General features: G+C 43.7%; 1 long non-coding RNA gene across 2 annotated transcripts; it reads right to left on the minus strand.

Annotated features, from left to right (window-relative positions):
• Positions 1 to 4,935: 4,935 nt before the first annotated feature.
• Positions 4,936 to 20,035, minus strand: LOC307225360. 2 transcript variants are annotated; one of them, XR_013842929.1, is made up of 3 exons: positions 19,438 to 20,035; positions 18,446 to 18,538; positions 4,936 to 5,149 (listed from the first exon to the last, which is right to left on the minus strand). It is a non-coding gene; the product is annotated as an uncharacterized lncRNA (long non-coding RNA). The 2 variants fall into 2 exon arrangements; XR_013842930.1 differs by lacking the exon at positions 4,936 to 5,149 and adding an exon at positions 17,189 to 17,271.
• Between the last annotated feature and the right edge of the window lie 428 nt (positions 20,036 to 20,463).

The following is a 20,463-nucleotide window of genomic DNA, read 5'->3' on the forward strand; positions in this document are numbered from 1 at the left end:
GACCCAACCGGTAGTGGAGCAGCTGTAAGTGACCAGCTTACCCAGCTGAAGGCAATGAGGTAATCCCCACATCTGGAGCCAGGGCAGGCTCAGGCCCCTGACTTGGCCCAGCTGGTGCTTGTTGCAGGGGAACCTGTGCAGACTGGGACTCTTCGGTATCAAGCCCCAGACTTGGTTCTGATGCCCCCTGAGGCAAAGAATCTTGTGCAGACTGAGACTCCTCTGGTTCCGAGTCCGAGCCAGAGTCCCAGGCCATCACAACTACTAACCGTGATGGCTGTGTTTTGCCTCCACAGCCAGACACAGCAGTGCTTCTGAATACCAGTTCCTGGAAGCCGCAGGAGAAGAGAGTGTTGCTCTTGTGACCGGATCCTGCTTATGAGTTTTCCATAGGCATCTGGTTGGCCACTGTGAGACTAGCTGGGCCATCGGACTGATGTAGCAGGGTCTTCTTACGTTCTTCGGTCGACCACCTCTCTCTCACCCTTAACATGCTCCTCAACACTGATGCTCACATTTTGGTCACAATCAGCACTCACCCTTCCATTTCTGAGCATTTAGACTATCCCCCCCAAAAATTCTCTGGGATTGTCAAACAGATGCAGGAAAGAAGTATGGTTGACAGATGCCTCCCTTTCCATCTCCCTTTCTTCCTCCTTCATTTTTTAAAAAAAGATCTATTTTTAATCCTAGGCTGCGGAAAGGTTCGAAACTCTTTGCAGCTGGTCTCCCTGCAAACGTGAAGGCTTGTGGCTTTAATTACAATCCAGCGCATGCCCCACGCTTGTCTTTTTCAGGTCTGCTTGTACAAGCTGTAATCACCCCTGGTGCCATTCTCTGCGACGCCAGGGATCCCAGAGGCTCATTACTGCCAGAGACACCTGTACGGAGAGAAACACCATGTACAACCCTTTTGACTTTCATTTTCCCTGTCTTGTTGATTCACTTGAAATCGGGGCTTCCGATGGTAAATAATTTGTATGGGTTTGCTGAAACTTCCCTAAGGAACAGCGTGTCTTAATTTTCATGTCAGTGTCTGTCTGGGCACACTTGGAGCTTTTGTGGTGCCTGTCGGATTCCTTCCCCCCCTTCCATCCCACACTGATTGCTGCTTGACAGCTTGGTGCCTCTTGTTCGTCTTCTGAATCCTCCGCTCCGTCAGATCTCTGGGTGGGTGGGCCATGTTTCTCCACCCTCCATTTTTGTGTGGAGGGAGTGTTTGCTGCAACCCTCTCTGCTCTCCAGAGAGGCCAAGGCCTTTGACCCTTAAAAGAGCTTAAAGGGCAAGTCTTTGCATGAGTCAAGTTAGCCGGAATCGAGACAGTAATTAGCAATATGCTGTGTCCACATTTCAGTGGTGGAATGTAAATATGAAGCTCTCTAAATGGGAGCCATTAAAAAAAAAAAAAAGCAGTTGAATGAACTTGGAGACAGTTTTTTTTTTTTTAAAAAAAAAAAAAGCTCAAACATGCTTTTTTTGTGTTAGTTTTCATCAGGCGGAAAGTGGGAACTTTGGAAGCTGCCTTAAACTGAGTGAAATGAATGGTCCATTTAGCTAAGTATTGTCCACACTGACTGGCAGCTGCTTTTGAGAGTATTAGATAGGGGGCATTCCCAGCTGTACGTGAAGATGCCTGGGACCTCCTACATGGGGAACAGAGGAAGAAGAAGAGTTTCTATTTGATATCCCGCTTTATCACTACCCGAAGGAGTATCAAAGCGGCTAACATTCTCCTTTCCCCCACAACAAACACTCTGTGAGGTGAGTGGGGCTGAGAGACTTCAGAGAAGTATGACTAGCCCAAGGTCACCCAGCAGCTGCATGTGGAGGAGGGGGAAGCGAACCCGGTTCACCAGATTATGAGTCCACTGCTCTTAACCACTACACCACACTGGTATAGTTAGATGTACTAACTACAGTGGTACCTCGGGTTACATACGCTTCAGGTTACAGACTCTGCTAACCCAGAAATATTACCTCGGGTTAAGAACTTTGCTTCAGGATGAGAACAGAAATCGTACTCTGGTGGCGCGGCAGCAGTGGGAGGCCCCATTAGCTAAAGTGCTGCTTCAGGTTAAAAACAGTTTCAGGTTAAGTACGGACCTCCGGAACGAATTAAGTACTTAACCTGAGGTACCACTGTACGGACTTCATGGTTTATGGTTATTTAAGCTAACACATAGATAACATGATGGACTTAAACTGTACTGGTGTGCATTAGTTCTGTGTGTGCTGCATATAACAAGGCAAACAGGGGTTTATTCGGGGTATGATCTCACATTCCTGAATTGGACTGTGCTTTTGACAAGGCTCCATGAGGCAGATCAGGGTCTCATAAGCTTTCAAAGCACACTGTGGTTTTGCAAAACTGCTTAGCATATAACATTTCCCCTCTCACACACCCCTTTTCTTTACTGAGAAACAAAACCTGCTAACTGAGGAAACAGCACAGCTCAAGAAGGAAGTGGGTGGAGGAGAGAATGAAAGGGTAAGGAGATTTTTCATTTTGATGGACAGGTGTAGTTTTTAATCACAGTGAATTATTTTCGCAGGGCATGCCAATCACAGTGATTTGGGGTGGACTGGTTGAAGTAAATCACCTGAACTGTTCTTCAGGTGGGTCATTGTTCTCCTTTGAATTTTGGATGTGAGAGGTTGACGTAGGCAGCAGAGTTAGGCTTGCTTCTTTTCCAATCATTTTATTGCCCAACAAAGAAAAAAAAGACCCATCATTCTTGGGGTGTATGTGTGAGGGGAAACCTGTGACTTTCTAGATTTTTGTAAAAAGAAGGTAAATCACCCACTACAATAGAACCAATACCTATTTGTCTGAACTTCAGCCGATTTCTTACCAAAGACACTTTTCTCATCTCCCTAGTTTTCAAACTGATTACGCCCACAACCCCCAAACAAGGGGACAAAATGTAGCTTCTACTTTCCCACCCAATATGGTGAAATCTCCACTTGCAAGAGAAAACCACTACAGTGATTCTGAAATTTAGTAGGCTTCGTTCGCTCAGAAATTGTAAGCATGCTTGTTATTTGCATCTAAATCAGGCAAAAAATTAAAAAAACCCCGTTAATTTTCTTTTCTTTTCAGAAGGAATGTAAAAGTTCCATGCACAAAAACCCCTGGGTGGTTCTGGCTAAAATTTGGCAGGCTCACTCCATTCTGGAGACGTTGCTTTGCTTGCCAATTTCACCCTCTTAGGTGAAAAGGAAAAACAAATGATCACCATTTCTAGTTTCTGTATTATAGTCAACAAGGGCTGAAAGAGAACTTCCGATGCTGACCCGCATAATGAATCAATGCGAAGCGACACAGAGTGGATCAGAAACAGATAAACCTGTTCCATTGCAAATATTGCAATCACTGCAAACCCCCTAATATATGTGGCTGAGGGTGTGGAGATTGTGAACAGTGAAGTCACAAGGAAATTAAAAGCAGAAAAACTCAGATGCTGCTAATGACATTATTCGCAGAGGTCCCTTTCACAAAGAACAGTTTGCTGGGCTGATCTTTGCATTGGATATTTTGATAAAATGAAATAAAAAACCCACCATGTCTGTGCAAACATCTCAATTGAAGCTTCTCATCTTTCCAATCATCAATTCCCCACATTTCCATAACACTTTGCGGGGATTTTTAATGTTCTTGTGAAAATTCACCTGCATTTCTATATGTAAATTTGCCCAATGGGCTTTTTTTCCCAAAAAAACAGGTTTTGCATGACACGGTGCCTTTGTATGCACACTTTAGTATACAGTATATGCATTTTTGTACACATAACTTGGCTAGAGAACTGCACTGTGAAATTTTGACAGGTGCAAATTTCAAAGGGCAACCGCTATTTGCAAATGAGGTCCACCTCTATGTGCAAAGTGAGTTTGAATGCCTCCTCCATCCCTAGTGATGATTTCATGAGCAATAACACTCAGCCTCATGTTGGATTGCTACAAAGAAATTTCACATTGCAGATTCCTTTTGAATTTCCTCTTTCCCAGGAATGATCACCATGGCCTTCTCAGTATCCCTCAGATGTGCCACCTGAAGCAAAATTAATCCTGGTAGGATTTGGGACTAGTGAGCACCTAGTCTGAGAAATTGCAGCAACCTATCCAAACTCTGCTCTGAGAATTCCCTAGACGGTTCGCCTATGGAGGAAAACCCACATATACGTCACATTTTTGCTCCAGGCAACATTTCTGAGGCAACTGCTGTTCCTTTAACTACCGTAACATGAACAAAGAGAGACTAATATCTTATGTTTTCACTTTTCCCCCTGAGCTCCCGTGAACATCTATTACACTACCCTAACAGAAATGTACAGATAATCGATGCTCTGAAAAGTTCACTCCAGCGTAGTAAGACTTAACGTGGAAATATTGTGCAATCAGGTTCTTGGAGTCACCTAATCCAACCTATTTTTTTCTTTGTTGTAACAATCCAGCTTAATGCTTTATAGTCTTGAGATAATGTTCCACTTTGTTTTAAAGCAAAGCCATTTTTGGAAAGCATATAGTGATACTATGATCAGAAGTCCTTTTTTCCCATTTTCGAAGATAAACTGAAAACTAAGAGAGGGATTTTTATCCTCCTCCTCTCTTCCTGAACCAAGGGAACTGGCTTATACACAATCCATCTTTAGGATTTCTGAAGCTTACAAATCCACTGGAAATAAAAGAAGAAACCACACAATCCAGGTGGACTGTGAGTTGCAGCCAACAAAATTCTATTCAGAGCAGGACTAGCATTGGCTACAAGGAGGGATACATGAATCTATCCATTTCGGTTTCTCGTTTTTCAAATATTAAATTCAGCTGACATATTTCTGCAGCAATTTTCAAGTCTATTTTTATTCAGAAAACCCTCTTTAAAATTCATGAGCATTTTATTCCAAACATCACCTAATAAATACATTTATTGTGTGCAGTTTGGGCAAATGTACACATTTTGAAGGACAGCTGTGTTTGGGTTTGTGGAGGCGGATCTTTAGCAGTGGACGCCGTTGAAAGGGCCACCTCCAACTCCTGATATTTGGGGTGGTTTCACACACACACACACACACATACACACTCACGCTGCAAGCCCCCTGAATGTGTAGAAATTCAGGCGGGCGAAACATTCAGAGCAGCCTTCGCAAAAAACTGTTGGGATAAGAGAACAGAGATATAAAAAGCATACGCATGAAATTCATCTGTGCAAGTGGGCTCTTCCAAACCTGTGCTGATGCCGACATTGCGGCAGACAACCAGTGTACGGGGATATTTGTATTGTCCAAACAACAATATTCAGCCCCGTTTCTGTTTTGTTTTGAATTTTGGCAGGCAATCTAGGTCCAGCACTCAATAGACTTCACAGCCAATCCTCATTACGCAAGATAGATTTTTACAGTTTGTTCAGTGAGTGTTGGCTGTGGAGTCCGCAGGGCATCACACTTCCCAGACAAACTGTTTCTACTGGATTCCGAGTGCAGGATGACTTCAAAAGTCAATGCAAGCAGGATGGCGGGAGGGGAGGAAGCATGTTCACCTGAACCCGTCCAACGCAGACTGATTCCTGCATACAAAGGGACCAATCCATCATTAACAGATCATTACTGGAGATGAGTGAAACGGCCTTCAAAATAATGCTGGTCTTCACCAAACTCTTTCTTGAGAGAATTTGCCCAATCAGAAATCTCCAGTACAGTGGTACCTTGGGTTACATATGCTTCAGGTTACATATGCTTCAGGTTACAGACACCACTAACCCAGAAATATTACCTCGGGTTGAGAACTTTGCTTCAGGATGAGAACAGAAATCGTGCAGCAGCGGCACAGCGGCAGCAGGAGGCCCCATTAGCTAAAGTGGTACCTCAGGTTAAGAACAGTTTCAGGTTAAGAACGGACCTCTGGAACGAATTAAGCACTTAACCCGAGGTACCACTGTAATTGTTTCTGGCCATCATGTTGCTTATTACCCTTCATGTGAGGATTACAGTGTGGCTGACAAAATAAAAACACAAAAATGCACAACACAACAGTAACACCCCCCCCCCCAAAACACACACACACACAGTTTAGAAGGCCATAGATCAGGGGTGAGCAACCTTTTTCAGCTGTGGGCTGGTCCACTGTCCCTCAGACCATGTGGTGGGCCAGACTATAGTTTGGGGGAAAATATAATGAATGAATTGCTATGCCCCACAAATAACCCAGAGATGCATTTTAAATAAAAGGGCACATTCTACTCATGTAAAAACACACTGATTCCCGGACCGTCCACAGCCCGGATTGAGAAGGCTATTGGGCCGCATCTGGCCCATGGGCCTTAGGTTGCCTACCCCTGCCATAGATGGTTTAATTAGCCAAGGGCCTGGAAGAAAAGGATTGTTTTTTCCTGGTGCTTACAAATATGCAATGAAGGCACCAGGTGAGCCTCTCTGAGGAGAGCATTCCATAAGCAGGGAGCCACCACAGAAAAGGCTCGTTCTCATATTGCCACCCTCTGGATCTCTTGCTACCATTCTATTACTAAGGCAGCAGGTTCTATTCTATTCTAGATGAGGCATCCATGCTGTAGGTAGCCTAACTCCAACTTTTGTAGGATTTTAAAGATTAAGGTCAACGTTTTGAATTAAGCCCAGAAATGGACCGGAAGTCATTGCAAATGACAAAGCCACTTGCATTTTCTGTTGTTGATGTTTTTTAAAGCTTGTTTATCATTTAATGGATTGTAATTTGGTATATGAATAAACAAGCACAGTTTATCATTATCTACAAAAAAATTTCTCGGGACACATGGAGATTTCTCTCTCTTTTTGGGGAGCACTTGCTTCATTCATTTTTCAAAGATGGATCATTCGATCCAGAAACTTTTTAATTATAATGTGTAATTGAAGCACTTTAGTTTCAATTAAAACAAAGAGTCCTAAAACCACAGGGTGTTGGAAGCTTGTTAGAAGGGTATAATTTATTGCCATTTTGATGATCTTTGAGACTTCATCTTTCTTAAATCAATTATAAATAATTCATTTGAAAATGGATACAAGTGAAATTAACTTAATTGATACTAGTTTTCTTTTTGTGATCTGCAAATGTATGCACCGACTGCAAGGAGAAATGTTAATCAACCCTAGCTTTTGCTGTGATGAATCTCTCCGGTAATTGAATAACACTTTGTGCATATGCAGCATAAGCTAGAAGCTGTTTTCAAAGATCTCCAAAGAGTTTTTGAAGCCTCGCAACACTCCTTCGGAGAGGCAGCGTCAAGGAGTGGACGGATGGAAACTGTGTGGCGAGTGTACAAAACTGAAGGCAAATTTTGGCAAGCTTCTTATTTACGAATCAAATTCACATTTGGCCCTTCCTCCCAAAGAAGGCCAGGAAAGCAAACTGAAGGTGAACAAATGATCTTCAAAACAACCTTGCCTGACAAATGATTATCTGAGGAAACTTCATGGCTGTTGTTGTTTTGCTAAACCTGAGGCAGAGTTGGCATCAGAGGTAGGCGTTTCTGAGCAGCTGCCAAGGCTCATACCTCTAGAGAATCATAGAAGCTCTTCTGGATGTTTAGTCAGAATCTCCTTTCTTGTAACTTGAATCCATTGGTTTGGGTTGTACCCTCTGGAGCAGGAGAAAACAAGCTTGCCCCATCTTCCATGTGACAGCCCCTCCAGATATTTGAAGATGGCTCTCATATCTCCTCTCAGGTTCCTCTTTTGCAGGCTAAACATGCCCAGCTCGCTCAGTCATTCCTCATAAAGTCTGGTTTCCAAATCCTTGATCACCTTGGTCACCCTCCTCTGCACACCTTGCAGCTATAGAGGGTGTTAACCTCCCCCCCGATCTTCCTTGCTATCACTACCTGTTAATCTGCCCTCTCTGAGCAAACAGCGATACATTCCTTCTCTCTTTCCCTCTCCTCACCCCCGTCATACAAACAGAGAGGACAAGCAAATAGGCAGTGTGGACATCAGGGAGAAGAAGAAGAGTTTGGACTTGATATCCCACCTTTCACTCCCCTTAAGGAGTCTCAAAGCGGCTCACATTCTCCTTTCCCTTCCTCCCCCACAACAAATGCTCTGTGAGGTGAGTGGGGCTGAGAGACTTCAAAGAAGCATGACTAGCCCAAAGTCACCCAGCAGCTACATGTGGAAGAGTGGGGAATCGAACCCGGTTCACCAGATTATGAGTCCACTGCTCTTAACCAGTACACCACACTGCTTCTCAAGAAGAAGAGAGTTCCTTTTGGGGAGGGTGGACCACTGAAAACATCTTGCCCATAGGACCTCCAAAGCCCAGAGCCTGTGGCCTGGTCTCTGAAACATCTACCAAACAGGGTCAACCTATGACCTCACCCCCCACCCCAATGTAATTGAAATGCAAATCCTCTTATCATTGGCCATTGACCATACTGGCTGTGGTTGATGAAGTCTGAAGCCCCCAAACATCTAGAAGGCCACAGATCCCACCCCCACCCCTGCAAAGAAACACCCATGGAATGTGGCTGCACATTAAAACTTTTCAGAAATGTGGCTGCAGGTTTTTTGTCTCTAGCTGTACAATTCTCTTTTTCGAGCCTCCAATTTTGGGATCAGCCAATGCATTCCATGGTAGATGGTTCTGAGTGTTCAATTTGTCTCAGCCCCGAGTTCCATTTATTCCTGCCAGATTAGATTGGTTCTCCAATGTAATTGTGATATCTTCGTATGCAACACCTCTTTTGTTTAAAACAGTCATTGTTTGCCAAGAGAATGCTATGTGAGTGAGTGGGAGGGGCTTCGTCACACCGAAAAACATCCATTGGATTGGGGAGTCATTTATTAAAATAACAAAAGACAGCTTCTGAATGCTTCTCTTGTGTTTCTGTCACAGTCGAGTCCTTGAAGTGGAATATTCCTAGCTGAATCATTTGGAACAAGGAATGCAATTCTGGCTCCTCAACACTTGATTTTGTTCTGTTCTGTTTTGTTTTGGGTGGCTCTTGGGTCCTCCAGCAGACAATGTCGATTTGGCAAAACAAAAGATGATATTAAGTCCTAATGCCAGCCTTTGTTATTTTATTTTATTTTTTAAAAAAATATATTTTGCTCTGGCAGCCCAGCTGCAAATGCCTTTCATTTCTCAATGTCTCCAGGTACACGGTTGTGATGAATACATTTTTAGATTATTCAATTACAACAGCTGACATATTCTGCGCACTGTGTATTTCCACACCAGCCTCCAACTTTTCTCAAACACTGCAAAAAAAAGGTGGAGAAGCCTCTGCCAAACTTGCTAATATCTCTTCACTTTGACTTTTTCCCACATTCCATTCCCCAGATTTGAATTAGCAAGGTTGACAAATTTGGAGCCACTGGTTGTATTCGACTAAACTCTACTGAAATTAGACCACTGAAATTAATGACCACTACATTAATCAAGACCGTTAATATCAATGTTTCTATTCTCTGGGTGGGACTATCATTGCATTGTCCTGGGACAGCTCAGACAGTAGAGATTACGTAAAACTCTTAATCTCAGGTTGTGGGTTTGAACATCACGTTGGGCAAAAGATTCTTGCGTTGAAGAGGGTTGACCTAGATGACCCTCGTGGTCCCTTCCAACTCTACAATTGTATTAATATTGCCCATTGTTTTGAGTTCTTGAAAGTGGCTTTGTTTGGGATAGGTGAAGCTGTCAGTTTTGCTTTCTGTTAGCTTCTCATTTTTCTAAGCTTAAGGTCAGTTCATCTTAGGCACATTTCTGCTTAAGTTTGCGTTGTTTTTTTAACTTTAAAACCAGCATAAATATTTGTCTGTATTTTAGTTTGCATTTCTCTCAGGATGCCCATTTTTGTAATCGATTATAATGAAAAAAAAATTCAAAGCAACATTCCCAAATATAATGCATCTTTGTATGTTATTTTCCACTACAATATGCATTTTCCCCTGCACATTACTTGTCTGGAGAACTGCATTGCAAAATTTGAGGCCGGTTGAATTTCAAATACATCCTGGTACACAAATTATTTGGGAAAGTTCATTTTGAAATCTGAATTTCTCCTCCACCCCCATTACCAGGCTGTCACCTTCTCATTGTGGCAGTCAACCAAGGCTTCATAAATATCAAACAGAATATAGACTTCCTTGCTCACTTTGATCATCAGAGGTGGCCTTTCTGGTAATGCTGTCTCCAGTGGAAGTCCATTTCCTCCCCTCTGGAAGGAGGGCCTTTTCTGCAGTGATACCCACCTTATGGAATGAACTCCCATGGGAAATTCAGCAGCCATCAACTGCTTTGCTCTTTTGACGATTGTTAAAAGTCCACATGTTTGTCCAGGCATTCCCAAGCCCCTGTTGTTTTACTGGCAGGGTTTTATTTCACTGTTTTATTGTGTTGTGAAACATCTTGATATTATTTTTAATTAAAGGCTGTTTTAAAAAAATGAGTTGGACAAATAAAACAAATAATGAATACACCAGCAAAGCGGGTGCAGAACCTTCACCTAATAGGGACTTGAGGTGGTTTACAGGCAACAAGGAGGGAGCCAGTCAAACTTCTCTGAGAAGCAAGTTCCAAACTCTGGGAGTAGCTACTGAGAAGGCCCTATCCCACATCCCTACCAAGCGTTCCAGTGAGGGTGGCAGGACCATATTTTGACTACACCACTATATGTAATTCTGATTTCAGTACAAAATGTTAGTGTGGAAGAGACTGCCCGATCATGTGAATTGTACCATTGTCCTGGTCCAGTTCTGCTGCTAGGCAAAGTGAGCTGGCCACCTCCAAGAGCAAATCTCATGAAAGGGCTACAAAATGATAGTTTATTCATGTACTATTAGTATAATTTTATTTCCAGGTAGAGATGCTTGTGAGGCTTTCTGTCTCTGATGCCAAAATGCCTTAGTTATCCTTGAGAACTTTGGGAGGAATGCAGCTTGGTGCTATGCCAATCATTGGATCTGCTCAAGCTTTTCAGCTTGCCAGAGAGAACGACCCCCTCTCTCCTCACCCATGTACCATCCTGGAGGGTTCTCCCAATTCCCTCTCTGGCCAATTTCAGGGTGCATGGGGGGAACACAGTGGGAGGGGGGATGCCCTCTTGTGCTTGCAAAACTCCTGTTAACAGGATTCATTAGTCCGCACTTCTGCCTCAGGCAGTGAAATGTCCTGGGCCGGCTCTGCCATTGGCTAAGTGTCTTTTGAAATGGGCAACTTTAACTTTCCCATGAGGGGACAACCAAAAAAAGCTTGGATTTCATTTCTTTGACCGACTGTGTTCTGCTTAATTGGAACCAACTGTTTCAATTGACTTTGACACACGTTTTATTCCCTCGGAGCTTCCCCACTCATTCTATCAAATGCCAGAGTTGTTTTCTCTTCGTTGTAACCCCAAACATGCTTTCAGTTATAATGAGGGTGGTAAAAGTAAGCCACAAAATAAAGCACACAATTAAGTTGGTGAGGTTGTCAGATGAAAGAAATTATGAATGGATTGGCAGGAAGGATAGAATTACAAGCCAGATCTCTTCAATAAGCCCTGAGCACACACATTTCGTAGAAGAGTTGGGATGGGTTTACCCAATTTTTCGTTCCTTTCTCATCTGGAAGAGGTTCAGTTGCGCCCCCCCCCCAAAAAAATGGGAGAGCAGAAATGTATTGAATCAGTTTGGTGATGGCTGATGAGTGACTTCATTTTTATTTCTAATGCACACAGTGACTTGCGATCTCAATCACACACAGTCTGTAGTCCGCTGGCAGTAGGAGTTCAATATGGGTATGTCTTTAAGTTAACATCTTATATTAAAAACCTGACAGTACCAAACTACCAAAGGCTTTTCACCAAAGCCAGACTAAATGTCTTTCCCTCTGCAGAGTTGGATGGCAGGTTGAGAGGAGTTCCCTACCAGGACAGACTTTGCTCGTGTGCTCAAGACATCGATTCCATAAAACATATTTTGTTGCATTGTGCAAAATATGAGCAGGCCAGGGCTGAACTGATACTACCCTTGCTGGTACCCTTCACGGGAAAATCAGAGGCTCACTATGTCAGGTTCCTACTGGAAGACCGAACAAATGCTAGAACATTAGCAGTGGCAAAGTTTTTATCAGTGGTTGCAAGAACAAATGAGCCCTATATTCTAAACAAAATACTTGTCTAAACTGGAGGTAGGCTGTATGAATTGTGTATTGATTTGTAATGATTTGTTGGGTCTCTGGACCATAATAAAGATTGATTGATTGATTTTTATTTCATTCTTAGTCTTTAAGGGGAAAACATGGCCACCACTTCCAGTGGCAGAAGCGTCAAGTTTAAGGTTGTTGTTTTTTTGTTTTGTTTTTTTAAAAGACCCAACCAATCACTGCCTTCTACAAGACAGGGTCTCCTGCAGATCTCAGCTCATCAGGATTTCTGTTGTGTACCATGTTGGAATTTGGCCTGTGTGGTAGCACTAACTCTTTGCAATTCTCTCCCATTAGATATCAATCAGGGCCCATCTCTGTTGTCTATCTGTTGCCTATTGAAGACCTGTGTCAGTTGTATCTTCAGTAGATTTGAATTGTTGCATATGAAATGACACTCTTAATTTGCCACAGTGACTAGGAGCAGAAAAATACCTTTTCTCTTCATATGTATAGTTTGTATACAATTTTGCAAAATGTACTTCCCTTGATGCAAAGCATTTTTGTATGTCATTCTCACCAATATATCCATTTTCATGTTGTCAGGGACTCAGCGGGAGCGCAGGGAGGAGAAGAGATGGAGAGCGAGGGGGAGCAATCAGGGGGCAGCATAGGAGAATATGACAGCAGCCCGAGAGATTCCATGAGCCTCTCCAGCGAATCGGAAGATTCACAGAAGGGGGCGCCGATGGGCAGGGCAAGGGGCAAGCCAAGGGGGACACCCCAGAAGCAAGGGGCCAGCGGGGACTCCCAGAGCAGCAGTTGGAGATCAGGACCAGCTTCCCCACCAGAGCGCAGTGGGGGGGGAGGAGTTCCAGGTGTCAGAGCCCACATATGCACCACCAGCGAGAGAAGATGAGTCAGGGTTGACCACGCCTCCATCGGAGAGCGAGTTAACGGTCAAGAGGAAAGTTGCAGGCTGGGCGCGCGCGCCAAGTTCAAAGGTACAGGCGAGCGGCACAGAAGGTAGCCCGGATAGGGAACCAGGTCCTAAAGCCCGCCGGAAGGAGGGGCAAGAATCGTCAGGGTCAGCGTCAGAGGAGTCCAGGAAAGATGAGACCCTAGCGGGCAGGAGGGCCCAGAGGAGAAAGGAACTTAGGAAGAGGTGGAGCAAGGCGAGAGTCTTAAACTGGTGTGGAAGGGGAGGAGACTCAGATGGGACTTCGCCGGTCTAAGGTCGAGACGTAGAGCTGCACGCTGCGGCTTTAAAATGGAAACTGAATCTCAATAAAGACTTTTGTACATAACTACAGCCTAGCGTTGGTCCTCTGTGAGCTGGGACCTGGAGGCAGCTTTGACACATGTACATTTCCCCCTGGTATATTCATTTTTGTACACATTGCATGACAACAGAACTGCACTGCAAAATTCAGAGAAGTATGAATTCTGAAGCATGGCTTTGTTTTGGTTTGTGTGCCTTTTAAGAAAGCGTGAATTAGGTAGTAGGCTTGCCTTCAGATGTGAACTGAATTGAATTTATCTCCCATTCCTATTTTATTCAGCCGTTCCCATCCTGACTAGCGACGTGAGTGATTTCCTGTTTCATTCCCCTTGCCATCCCATAGGTTTGCTGTGCCTTACATTCCACTCTCCTTGAATACAAGTTTAGCTAGAAGAATCCTTAAAATAAATTCTGTAATGGAATCTTTTGGTTCCTTTGCATTGTCTGCCCCTGAATACCACTGCAGTTCACCATAGGTTTTTTTTCATCTCTCCTCCTCACAGTAATAATGATGTGCATGTACACACTGCTGCGAGTTATACTGGGCGAAAAAGAAGAAGGTAACTTGATGCTATTATATAAATGGCTGTATGAAGATGCATTTTGCCTCGTGTTTTATCAATGCACAGGAGACTATGTAGACATTCAGAAGCATCTTGCAGAAAAGATTCTTGATGCAATCATACAGACCATCACATCAGGGATGCGTTTATGCAGGAGGGTTTTTTTTTAATAATCAATGTACAGCATTTATCTATGGAGTTAAAAAATCGTGAATGGGCTGGAAGCTGCAGGAAACAGTGCATGCTCCAGTCCCAGAATTAATTTTAGAAATTATTATAGGTAGACCAGAAGGAAGAAGTCAAATATTTTCTAATGGAACTGAGGGAATCTGTTTCTCCTTTCAAGTAACAGCATCTGTTGTTGTTTAGTCGTTTAGTCATGTCCGACTCTTCGTGACCCCATGGACCAGAGCACACCAGGCACTCCTGTCTTCCACTGCCTCCCGCAGCTTGGTCAAAATGCTGGTAGCTTCGAGAACACTGTCCAACCATCTCGTCCTCTCTCGTCCCCTTCTCCTTGTGCCCTCCATCTTTCCCAACATCAGGGTCTTTTCCAGGGAGTCTTCTCTTCTCATGAGGTGGCCAAAGTATTGGAGCCTCAGCTTCAGGATCTGTCCTTCCAGTGAGCACTCAGGGCTGATTTCCTTAAGAATGGAGAGGTTTGATCTTCTTGCAGTCCATGGGACTCTCAAGAGTCTCCTCCAGCACCATAATTCAAAAGCATCAATTCTTCGGTGATCAGCCTTCCTTATGGTCCAGCTTTCACTTCCATACATCTAGATACCCTTAATGAAGGCTGTCCCAATACATTTTTGCAAAAGCTAAGATGCTTCCTCCATTCCATATAGGGATGTTGACTCAGCCAAAGCATCTAACCTCTGCTTAAAAACCTCAAATGAAGGAGATTCTACCACCTTCTGCCGAACTGCTTTGTTTGCCGGCTGTGTACCTGATGACATCATATGTGATGTCAGGTGTAGGACAGGAAGGTATGGCTTGGGGCAAAGAGGGAACTATGGCAGACCTAATTATGCCCATGGGGGTAGAGGTTCCCTAGTGAAAATATAAAGCACAGCAGGAGGAATCAAAGAGGGAGTTTATCTGAGTGGCAAAACAATGGGGAAATGAAAAGTTTAAGCGCTTCTGCCCTCCCTTCTCCCAGGGACTTTTAAAAGCAGATTTCCCAGCTGCACAAATTGCCTGTCAGACACCACACAATAAAATAATATGAAGAAGCCACATGAACACAGAGCATGATTTGCTTTTTGTTTACATCTCCTATCAGTGGCAGTTCCTCCATCGGCGTCAGAAGTACTTATCTACCATTCGGTGATGATTCATTTATGGATCAGCCTTAGTTCAGTAATGTTATCTGCCTAAAGAAGAGTGGATTCTGGCCCCAAATAAGGTGTTTTAATACGGTTCGAGCAATTTGTTTTAAGTATGGACACTGAGTGCATTCTACCCTTGAATAATTTGTGTGCATTCTGTCCCTGACATTGCCTGCTGTTTATGTGCTTAAAAAGTCTAACTCGTCTCGTTTTCCCAAACCCCATTTTTCCAACTGCACATTATCAGCTTCACAACAGCACATTCCCCTCCACGAAAATGCACATTTTGTGTCCAACTGCACATCCTGCATTCTCCATTCTAAATCTGCTACCCGTCCAAGTAGTGCATCTCCTTTTCTTTTTCATTTTGACATATTTAGGCATGGCTCTAAGAATTAACATATAGCTTGTAACCAGCCCATAAAGGTGCAGAAGTGGAGCCTTTTAATTTATGGCCCAGCGGCTTACGATAGCCAAAAATGAAAGGCAAAGTTGCAATTCAGTTTTTTTGCCACCATTCTCCTGCCTGTTTGCAATCGTTCCCAAGCAGGTGGAAAGCTCTTGTAGAAATATATATTTTTTAAAAAATGTGCAGTTCCTGATGCTTGTTCAGGAAACTGACTCACTCATATCTTCTTGCCCTATTTTTATAGTTGTGATTCACACTTTCAACAGAAAGAGAGAAAACAGCTCAGAAAAAGGCAGAGAAGAGGCAAGAAGAAGAAGTTATCCAGGGGTTTGGCTGCGCGAGAAGTTTCTGCCGTAAATAAGCCAGTGCAAAGCCCCAGAGGAAAGCTTGTTTTGCTTGAAAGGGGGACGCCATCTTCAGCCAAGCTTATTTCTTGGTTCGGGAAAAGGGGTTAATCTAAATCAAAGTGAGACCCTCTGGGATCAAAGTACAAGGGTCTACAGAGGAGACCAAAGCATCTTCTCTTCTCTCCTTCCCCCACCCTTTCCCTTTTTCGAACTGTGCTTTAAATTTAGCTGTCTGTGGGTTTTGCACTTGGAAAAGCAAGAAGTGTTTGAGTGCTCACTCCAAGATACGCCACCTCACCCCCCAGCTGAAGACCAGACAACGGGTTATATGAGAGAGAGAGAGAGAGAGAGAGAGAGAGAGAGAGAGAAGGAAATGATAAGCTATTAAGAGTCATGCTGGATCAGGCCCACCTAGTTTCGTATCCTACTTTTACAGTGGTCAACCAGATGCCCGTGGGAAGCCTGCAAGCAGATTGTGAGTGCAACAGTGATCTCCCCAGTTACAAGTCCCAGGAACCAGTATTTAACAGGGGAGGGAAGCATAGAATCATAGTATTGTAGAGTTGGAAGGGACCATGCAGGAATCTTTCGCCCAATGTGAAGAAAGCCAATGTTTTAGGAGAGAAATTGTCAGGTGTGTGTGTAGGAGCCAGGTCCTGTGACCAATAGGACTTTCCTAAGATTGTTCTGAAGAGGCAAGGCATGGCCTCACGGGTGAGACCGATTGGTAACTCACAGCAGCTGGTGGCAAGAGCTGGGAAGGGATATAAGGTCAGCATTTCCCCTTCAGCTCTTTGTCACAGCAACATGTTCCCTGCCTTGCTGTGTTTGACTCCTTGCTACCTGACCCTCGGACCCTTGGCTTCTTGACTCCTGGCTCTCTGACCCTCGGACCTTTGGCTTCCTGACTCCTGGCTTCTGGACTCCCGTTCCTGCTTCCACCCCGCCATCTTGCCCCTGGTCCCGACGTCCTCAGCCAGGACGTTGATCACCCTTGAACAGGACCGTAACAGAAATATTCAGCTGAGCAAAGCCTTCCTCCCTCTCCTGGAATCCCATGCTCTCGAGTCAGGGCAGGGATGGGTGCAAAGATGGATATGAATATGAGAAGAGACAGAGCAAAGACCACTCTCCATATGCAATGGCTTTTCAGGGTGAGCACTGGGAGGAGGAATCTGGAGGCCCCAGTGACCCCACAAAGGCATGCTTGAAATATGGTACCATTTATATCTTGTGATTTCATTTTCCCTAAAAACAAACAAACAAACAAACAAACAAAATGCAACCTTTTGAGCTACTTGATTGTTAACATAGTAACATTAAAGCACAAAATCAGCATCTTTTTTCTTTCTTTTTTTAATAAGATATTTATTAAAGTTTTCAAAAATAATACATTGTGAAACAAAAAGAAAAGAAAAAACAAAAATACAGAAATACAGAAATACAAAAATAAAAGCAATTTAAAAACACATAGAGTTTCCACTTACTTATTTTCTTTTGACTTATTTTCCAGACCTCCTCATACCTCCCTTTCTTATATTCCAATTCAATTTGTTTGTTCAGCAAATCCTCACCACTAATTCTTTTAATTATTTCAGAATCGTATTTTCCATATCTCTTAAACATTACAGCTGAAAACCACTTATTTTCTATCCAACATCATTCTAACATTCCTTAATTTTACAATATTTCTGCAAATAGTCTTTAAACTTCTTCCAGTATCTTTTTTCTATTTCCATCTCACTTTGTGGGGTTGCTAATCCTTCACCTCCTTTTGTAAACAAGCACTTGTCAATCTGTTGAAATAATTATAGCCTGGTGAAATAATAAAGGGGGGGAAACAACAACAGCCAAGCAACCAGGAAGCCTTCCAGAGAGGCAGGCAGGAAGTTCATGGGAGCTTTAGTTAATCTTCAGAAAAGCAAGCTCCATTACTCCCTTGTCGCTGGCTGCTCCTTTCATCTATTCTTTATAAGGAATCCATTGAACTTTAATTAATATATTTTTTTTAAAAAAAATATGGGTTTCATCAGATTTCAATGTGACTGACACCACACTGCTTACTAAAAGCTGTACAAAGCACAGTGGGTACAGTGCATGAAGCCTCTGGCAAAAGAGTCATAGCAAATGATCAGGACATGTTTCATTGAAAAGAGCCTCCCTGCTCTTTGACAACAACACCTCTTGCTGCTGCAGCTGTGCAATGAGCCAGGCCTCCAATGCAAACCATTACTGGGCTAGGAGATGCTTTTGGAAGTTATCCACATCATGTCTGATTGCATCATCCCAGCTAGAGCAAGGGTGGGGAGCCTTTTCCAGACTGGGGGCAAAACTCCCTCACATATAACCTTCTGGGGGCCACAGGGTAGCAGTGGGTGTGGCCAGGGATCAGAGTAAGTCAAGCAACAGAAGTGAGTCTTACCTTCGCCCAGTGGCTACATTCCAGCCGTGTGAAAGTCAGAGGTATTGACATTCACACGTCTTTCCAGCATCCATCGAGCCAAGAAAGGAGCATCTGCACAGTTCAAGGACACACTGCAGACAGGAAAAGGTAATAAATAATAATAATAATAATAATAATAATAATAATAATAATAATAATAATTTATTTATACCCCACCCATCTGGCTGGCCTTCCAGCTTCCAACAAAATATTAAAATACAGCTTCCAACAAAATATTAAAATACAGTAATGCATCAAACATTAAAAGCTTCCCTAAACAGGGCTGCCTTCAGATGTCTTCTAAAAGTCTGGTAGTTGTTTTTCTCTTTAACATCTTGTGGGATGGCATTCCACAGGGCGGGTGCCACTACTGAGAAGGCCTTCTGCCTGGTTCATTGTAACTTAGCTACTCGCAGTGAGGGAACCGCCAGAAGGCCCTCGGCACTGGACCTCAGTGTCTGGGTAGAACGATGGGAGTGGAGATGCTCCTTCAGATATACTGGACCGAGGCCAGGTATAAAAGTATAAAAGTAAAGGACCCCTGGATGGTTAAGTCCAGTCAAAGGCAACTATGGGGTGCAGCGCTCATCTCACTTCAGGCCAAGGGAGCCAGCGTTTATCCCCAGATAGCTTTCCAGGTCATGTGGCCAGCATGACTAAACTGCTTCTGGTGTAACAGCACACAAGAAGAGGAGAGAGGAGGGACAGTGGTGGAGTGCTGTGGATAAAAGAGGTGGAGCCAGGATGAGGCATGTCTTGCATCTGTGCAATGCTGTTGCACTGAACTGGCAAGACAACCTCCAGATGTCATTGGATGCTGACCAAGGCAAGGATCCCTTCTGTGTGGCAATGTTGGGAGAAATCTACCAAGTGTGGCCTTGAGAGACAAGAGAAAGACTACAAGGGCTGGAAGAAGGCGATGTTCTCTTTCCATTTCAAAAGGAAAGAAAAAAGCATCAATGGAATCCAACCTGCCCTGGCATCTTTGATGTCTACGGAACCCATAGATCCAAGCCATTCCCCAAAACTGGCATTGGTTCCTGAGTCTCCCCCAAACCTGTTCCAACCATCTAATACTTAGCACTGATAAAGGACAGCTGACAGATTGACAGGCCGTCATTAGAAAGCACTGCCCACTGCAGGCCAAACATTGGCACATTGGTTTGCTGCTTTCATCCAAGGAGCTCAAGCCAACATCCATGGACTTGCCATCTCCAAGGCCACCCTGTGTGGTAGCAACTTCGTGGCTGATTAGAGATTTGGACCCCTGTCTCCTAGGTCCTGGTCCAACCCTCTCACTGCTACCCAACATGACTCTCAAATGTACATATGTAGTGAGAAGATCTGAGCTTCAGCCGTGGGAAACAAATGGCTAGCTTCTGCAATCTCCTTTGGGCTCTTATGGCTTTAAAACTCACTATATAAAGCATAATTGAATGATGGGGCCTTTGCTGTATCGGGTAAGCATTGGATCAAGGGCTTTATCCCAGCTATCGATTTCCACGGTGGTTTTGAAAACTCTTTGTGAAAGGATTAAATTTTTTTCGGGGCGGGGGTAACTTGCTTCTGTCCCTCGGCACTCCCCTTGGCTGATTTAATCTCCATTCCAGAGGACAGTTCCAGAACTTGTGTAGTGCTTTATGACATCTCTGTGACAATCTAGGCTAGAGACAAGCACCAAATAAATAGGGATATGTAAGAAGATCTGTGGATTTTCAACATTATATAAGTGAGGGTTTCAGCCTCCCGATTGCTTAACAGCACCAACATCATACCGCCTTCTTTGTTCTAAATTAGAAAGCTGAAATGAAGGAAGCTTAGGACAAAACTAGAAGTGTGTTCCCATTCTGGTTGGAACATAGGAAGCTCCCTTATACTGTTGGTCCACCTAGCTTAGTATTGCATGCACTGACTGGCAGCAACTCTCCAGAGTTTTGATACGAGGGTCCATCCTAGTCCTACCTGAAGGTGCTAGGGATTGAACCTGCAGCCTCCTG

Source organism: Podarcis cretensis (assembly GCF_951804945.1).
Source record: "Podarcis cretensis genome assembly, chromosome: 10".
NCBI lineage: Eukaryota > Metazoa > Chordata > Lepidosauria > Squamata > Lacertidae > Podarcis > Podarcis cretensis.